The sequence below is a fragment of the Triticum aestivum genome, chromosome 5D (genome assembly GCF_018294505.1).
Source record: "Triticum aestivum cultivar Chinese Spring chromosome 5D, IWGSC CS RefSeq v2.1, whole genome shotgun sequence".
Taxonomy (NCBI): domain Eukaryota; kingdom Viridiplantae; phylum Streptophyta; class Magnoliopsida; order Poales; family Poaceae; genus Triticum; species Triticum aestivum.
In genome coordinates, this window is record NC_057808.1 from 193,956,280 (window position 1) to 193,964,158 (window position 7,879).

Sequence of the window (7,879 nt, forward strand, 5' to 3'; positions counted from 1 at the left end):
TGACAAATAATCCTAGCTAATAATGGTGGAGAAACCACACTTTTAAGAAATGGTTAAGTACTCTAAAATGAATGAAACAGTAGCAACACCATTATTTAATTGCTTTTAAAATACTCCCTCCGTTCCTTGATATAAGGTGTATAGATTTTTGAGAAAACCTCCAAAATATAAGGTGTATTATGTTGCACCACTCGTTTGGATATTTTTTTAAGGATTTGATTACATTTCCCTATATTAGGCAAGCTCCTCTATTTTCTCATGTCAATTAGTCAGGTGTAATCTCGCCCAAAACTTGTGAAATTTTCCCTCCACGTGCGTTTTTTAATTTCTGTGCCAAAAACTATACACCCTATATTTAGGAACGGAGGGAGTAGTAAACAATTTTAAACTATTTTATTTTAGGTGCCAAGTTAATTGTGGTAGTGGCATAATTATGAATGCTATTTTAGATACAACTTTTGTATTTTATAAAAACTAGAATTTAATAGAACAGAAAAGCAATAAGAAAAGACTAAAAAGAAAAGAAAACCAGAAAACAAAATAAAAGGAAAAAGCCCCCCCCCCCCGGCCAACCGGGCCAGACGGCCCAGCCGGCCAGCCCACTGGCCCAGGCCTCCCCCCCCCCCGCCCCCCCGCTCACCTTATCCGCCCCGTCCCGAAACCCTAACCCCCCGGTCACCCCACTTCCCCCACTCGCCTCCCCTTCTTCCCTCGATCCAGATCGGATCGGGCCGACCTCATCGCCCTACCGTCGCGAACCCCGTCGCCGGCGCTCACCGTCGATGCCTCGTTCCGCCTGGACCTCGCCAAACCACCCCGAGCCAGGAGCCGCTTCTGACCCCATCGCCTCGACGCACGTCGCCCTCCTCGACGCCCCTCACCGGAGCACCACCACCGTCGCCCTGCTGCCTCACCATCGCGCGTCTCCGTCCTCCTCCCCAAGCCCCGCTGCCATTGCCCTACAACTACCTCGTGAGGCCCCCTCCTTCTCCTCTTTCTCGCGCCCACACACGCATTCTCCCTCCCGCTGCTGCAACCACCGTCCCGCGCGCTCGCTCGTGCCTCCCCGCACGTCGCGTTCGTCCTGCTGCTGTCGGACGCGTCCGCGCATCGGCCTTCCCGTCCACTCCCTCTGTCCCGCTAGCGAACCCCGCTCCAACCGACCGCCGCGCCCCACCCCGGCCTTCCTCGCTCGTCGCCTGCGCTGCACGACCACGGCCCCGCACCGTCCCGCCTCGCACGCACGCGCGCGCTCGACGCCGCGTCATTCCCTACCGCACGCGCCTGCACCCGGCGCCCACTAGCGCGCCCTGCCCCGATTAGCTCCCTGCTCCAGCTCGCCCTGCCACATTGTGGCCACGCCGGCCGTCCGCTCCTGCGACACCGCCTCCCAGCTCGCCGCTCCCCGCTCGCTCCGGCGTCCAGCGCCCCGGGGCTCCACTCCAGCCACACCCGCACCCCCGGGGTTCCGTCCGATAACACGGCGCCCATCGCCCGTTTACCCGCCCCGGTTGGGCTGGGTCAATGACCAGAGGGGCCGAGCCCCTGTTAAAAAAAGGGGAAGATAAAAAGTAAATGAAAACTAGTTAATTCATTAATTAATTAACTTAATTAATTTTGTTTAGATAACTAATTAAACTTAATTAGCCTGCTAACTAAAATAACTAACTCTTAATTAGTTGTAGTCTATGACAACCGGGACCCACACATAAGATAACCCAGTCAAACGGACTGTTGGCCGCTAACATCATGCTGATGCAGTAAACCTGTTTGTATTTAAATTAAATTGGTTAATTCCAAAAGTGAATTAAAACTTTAAAAATTAATATAAAATAAATCGTAACTCGAATGGAAAAACTTTGTACATGTAAGTTGCTTAGAACGACGAGACGAATCCGGATACGCAGTCCGTTCGTCCGCCACACATCCCTAGCATAGAGAACACGCAACTTTCCCCCTCCGGTTCATCTGTCCGAAAACGCGAAACACCGGGGATACTTTCCCGGATGTTTCCCCCCTTCGTCGGTATCACCTCCTACCGCGTTAGGGCACACCTAGCACCGTGCATTGTCTTGTCATGCACCGCCATGCTTATGTTTGCATTATATTTATTGTTCTTCCCCCTCTTCTCTCGTTAGACACCGAGACCGACGCCGCTGCTACCCAGTACGACTACGGTGTTGACGACCCCTCCTTCTCGGCTGAGCTTCCAGGCAGGCCCCCCCCTTGATCACTAGATATCGCCTATTCCTTCTCTCTACTGCTTGCATTAGAGTAGTGTAGCATGTTACTGCTTTCGATTAATCCTATTCTGCTGCATAGCCTGTCATTGTTGCTATAGTTGTTACCCTTACCTGCAATCCTAAATGCTTAGTATAGGATGCTAGTATTCCATCAGTGGCCCTACACTCTTGTCCGTCTGCCATGCTATACTACTGGGCCGTGATCACTTCGGGAGGTGATCACGGGCATATGTTATATACTTTATACTGTTACATTACTGATGATACTGTTTGGAGATGAGGGCTGAAGGGGCAGGTGGCTCCATCCCGATAGAGGTGGGCCTGGGTTCCCGACGGCCCCCGACTGTTACTTTGTGGCGGAGCAACAGGGCAGGTTGAGACCACCTAGGAGAGAGGTGGACCTGGCCCTGGTCGGCATTCGCGGTTACTTCATAATAACACGCTTAACAAGATCTTGGTATTTGATCTGAGTCTGGCCACTGGCCTATACGCACTAACCAACTACGCGGGAACAGTTATGGGCAATCGACGTCGTGGTATCAGCCGAAGCCTTCTTGACGTCAGCGACTGAGCGGCGCGCGCCGGGTTGGACCAGTAACGCAACTTCCTTTGTAATGGAGGTTGCTAGGTCTGCTCTCCGGCCGCCCACGCAACGTGCAGGTGTGCAATGGGCGATGGGCCCAGACCCCTACGCGCATAGGATTTAGACCGGCGTGGTGACCTCTCTGTTTTGCCTAGGTGGGGTTGCGACGTGTTGATCTTCCGAGGCCGGGCATGACCCAGCAAAGTGTGTCCGTCCAAAGGGGATCAAGCGCATTGGGTAATGTGGTGCACCCCTGTAGGGAAGTTTATCTATTCAAATAGCCGTGATCTTCGGTAACAGGACGACCCGGAGTTGTACCTTGACCTTATGACAACTAGAACCGGATACTTAATAAAACACACCCTTCCAAGTGCCAGATATAACTCACTGATCGCTCTCACACAGGGCGACAAGGAGAGGATCGCCGGGTAGGTCTATGCTATGCGATGATACTTGGTGAACTTATCATCTACTCTCTTCTACATGCTGCAAGATGGAGGCTGCCAGAAGCGTAGTCTTCGATGGGATTAGCTATCCCCCTCTTATTCTGGCATTCTACAGTTCAGTCCACCGATATTGCTCTTTACACAGATACCCATGCATAAGTAGTGTAGATCCTTGCTTGCGAGTACTTTGGATGAGTACTCACGGTTGCTTTTCTCCCCCTTCCCCCCCTTTCCTTTCTTCCTGGTTGTCGCAACCAGATGCTGGAGCCCAGGAGCCAGACGCCACCGTCGATGATGACTCCTACTACACCGGAGGTGCCTACTACTATGTGCAGGCCGCTGACGACGACCAGGAGTAGTTTAGGAGGATCCCAGGCAGGAGGCCTGTGCCTCTTTCGATCTGTATCCCAGTTTGTGCTAGCCTTCTTAAGGCAAACTTGTTCAACTTATGTCTGTACTCAGTTATTGTTGCTTCCGCTGACTCGTCTATGATCGAGCACTTGTATTCGAGCCCTCGAGGCCCACGGTTTGTATTATGATGTTCGTCTGACTTATTTATATTTTTAGAGTTGTGTTGTGATATCTTCTCGTGAGTCCCTGATCTTGACCGTACACGTTTGCGTGCATGATTAGTGTACGATTGAATCGGGGGCGCCACAAGTTGGTATCAGAGCTGACTGCCTATAGGAATCCCCCTTCCACACTCCTTGGCCGAAGTTGAGTCTAGTCGATGAAAATTGTTTTACTAACATGGTTGTGCGGCCCATGGGCCCATGTCGCCATTGGGTGGTATTAGGATCTTTTATTCCTCATCTATGCTCTGGGACTCTGATCTTTCTTCTATTTGGGTTAAATGATTTTTGCTAAATCTAACATTAGGATCTCGTGATGACTTTCACCCGGAGAGCATCTTATTACCGATGGTCGACTGCTGCACCAAGAGATTTCGAAGTTACTCTTCGATAATCTTTCGAGAATTTGTGCCTGTCGCTTTTGCAAGTTCCCTACCACCGAAATATCCCTATGGATAAATGCATAAACCTGCCGTCCTTAGTTTTATTCCCAATTGATCTTGTTATTACAAGATACCCTGAAATCCTCTCTATTGTTCCGAGAATATTTTGTGCCTACTACCTTGCAGTTCCTTGCCACCTGAATACCCCTATGGATAATTCCTCACACTTATCGAGGATTCATTCATCCCCAGTTGTTCATGCATTTCACAAAATACTTCGAAATGCCATTCGATCTTCCAAGAATCCTCTACAGCTTGGTGCTCTTGAGAATCTTGTTGACTGCTGCATTGTGGTTAATTCCATATGCCTAGCAATATTCTTTGACGTCCTTTGTCATTATCATCTTGAGTCCCTCGATTCCATACGTGTGTGATTGCTCACAATCATCACCTGATCCTTAGGAATTGTCTTTCTAGCTCAGACGTCATTCCAGATATGAGCTAGTTTTCCGCCAATCAAACATTGACTGATGGTGCCTCTAAGTCTACTCAACTTACTCGTAATTGATCAGGGCATCTGATTCTGATACACCGATCTGGTATTCATAATTTCTTTGATTTTAAAACATCAAAGTATTCAGATATTGCCATAATCTGATGCCTTTGCATTCTTTCTTCCTCTGGTTGTGTGCCGATACTCACATCAGCTCCGCTATGGACCATCGGATCCTTTGTTGAAATATCACCTGACAGTGTCCTTCGTATACAAAAACCTCGAGAAGTTCCTTCCTTGATACATAATGCCTTCAGTAAATTGTATCCTCTCCTCTTGTCACCCATGCTCTACTATCAAGCTTGTGTTATTTACTATTGAAGCTTGTGGTATATGTTCCCAAGATGCCCCTAAGGGTTGAACCTATGCCTTCCCAGATCCGGGTAAACCCGAGAGCTATCACGAGTCATACTCTTCTGGAGTTTTGCTAGGTAAAATTTAAACATTACAACTTCTTTGAAAAATGAGAAGTGAATGAAAGGTTATGCATTGGAGAAGTGGGAGTCGACCTTGAACTTTGTGTTCATGCCCATGGAAACGATGTTGAGCTTATCATGATAGCTTCTCGTAACAATAATTATTCACATACATAATTTGATTTTGTATCTATGATTTTGTCCTTTGCAATCGTGGTTCCGACTTGATTGTTCTTCTTTGATCCCATTCTCGGACAAGTTAAAAGTACTTGCCTTCTGCAGATCATTACGTCTGCCCAACCTCTATTTTGATCAACCTTTCGAGTATTACCCCCTGGTATCTCGAGGATATCAACCCATTACACTACATTTTATGAATTTCTGATGAAGTACTAACTTTCCCCGTCATGGTCACTCCACGGGTTCTGGGTTGTCGTCAACCAAGGACACTGATTTGTGAATCAAATCAACACTGAGATTCAGTACTCCCAGTACTTTGTTGTTGAGGAGTTTAATAATCCATCGAGTCATTCCTAGCCTAATCGGCTATATCATTATCTTACTAAATTTTAACTGTGCTATTTGGTCCATAATCCCGGAGCACAACTTTCGATGATGAGCTAACCCTACGCCGATCTTCCTCGTCGTATCATTTCACCTTGAACAGCAAGCTTGATTTCGAGTTTGTGTCGTACTCATGGTCCCAAGAACATTTCGCTTCATCATTCCTTTGACTTGATGTCCTCGCCGACCGATTACATCTCCATGAAACCTCTCGACAAAATTTGTCATGATCATCATCAACATTCTGGGTTCCTCTAGGATATCAATTGAATCCATGATGAGAAATGCCATCCTTGCCCCTCGATGAGTTGTGTTATCATTGGCAACATTCTTGATTTCCCTTCAACACAAACTTGTTCATGTTTTGTGTTGTACCTTGAGATCCTTGCTATCCAACTTATGTTATGTTCTACCTTGGAGTATTGCTATCTTTTATGTCAAGAATGTCATGGGAAATTCACCACCCTTAAGAATTCTTGATACAAGTGATACTTATTAACATCACCATTCTTTTCTTGGTCCCCGTGTTGTTTCTAACCGGAATACCGACAAATGGTCTATGATGTGTAAATTCTAAACTTCTAGCAAACCTATTGCTTTGAAGTTATTGGTCTATAGTTTCATTCTACGTCTATGGCTTATTGAATCATCACTCGAACATTGATCGTGCTACCTAGCCCGTATTTCGGGTGCACATTTCAACCAATGTTTAACTGTGTATGTTTTCCTCGAGCATACATCATTAAGTCATTTGATCTAGCTAATATTATCTCCTTGTTCACATAGTTGTGGAAATCCATCTTTTTGGAAATCTCAATGGATTGTCGCTGAGTCAATCAGTCCCCTCCTCACCTCTCCTTGATTTAATGGTGAACCCTTGTTCAGAACTCGCTTCCATAGTTCATTTCCCAAGAATCATATAATGTCGTCTCGTCAATTGTGTTCCACCTCTTCTTCTCAGGCATCCTGAGTCTGAGGTGTCCTGACACCAATCAGATTTGAAACTTGTCAGATATGATGGTTGGAACATTTTCCAAGAGTCATAGCATTGATCTTTATATAACCCAGAAGGTGATATCATGCCTAGCACACCTGGTCGGAGGACCTATTGTTATAGTTTCCTTTTAGCAAGGTTAGCCATTCTTCCATGAGGAAATTGTAAGACTTATTCTATAAGTTGTTCCTGATGAATCCTTTGTGTATCCAAGTCCGACCTTTGCTTGAAGACCATGTCAATACTATCTCGAAGCATGTCGGTGGTACTACGATTTTCAACAAGACCATTTGAATCCCAATGCTAAATGTTTCTCGCTCAATTATCCAAACACCATTGTATGGGTAATGTCATAAAATTTCTCTCACCTTACCTAAAGAGTTTTCTACATTATATCATGTCCTGGATATCATGCTCTGCTTGTCCTTGGGAAAGATATACCCTTGAAATATGTGTTTAAACACATTTTCCTTTCCATTGTTCTGTTTAAATCTGATAATCATATCTTCCTTTCCATTGTTTGGTTTAACCTTTCTTGTGATCTATATGATCTAAGTAGTAATATTCTCCTGCTTTTATAAACACCCCGGTGTACAATTCTGTCAGAAAGACCCTGTTACTTTTGTTGATGACATTCTGGTAACCACCGATGGACGAGAACTTTGCCTACTGGTCCGCCTCGTTCAACGAGCAGGAAAATGGTTCTCTACGTCCCTCGCCCTTGGTACCGATGTTGTTGCCGACATAACCGACAGACTATCCTCTAACATGCCTGGCTTACAAGATCGTACAAGATGTCACCGACCTTCCTAATTTTAACCACATGGTGGGCCCATAACCCACAGTTCCACATGATCGAAACATGACTCTCCTGTACACCTTGTTGACAAGTTATCCCTTGCTCTTGGTTTCGTAGGTAATTTGCGAGCCACCTTCCTAGTGAGCTATTCTGGTATCAGACGCAATACTGATTCTCGCTGCTCTGAACCCCTTTTCACACTCCGTTTCAGGCAACGAGTGATTGCATGCCCACTCGGAACTTCTCATGCGACGTTCATACTTTGCTCTTGATATATTCTTAAGTTTCAAATTCAAGAGTTACTTTCCACCACCTTCCTTAATATT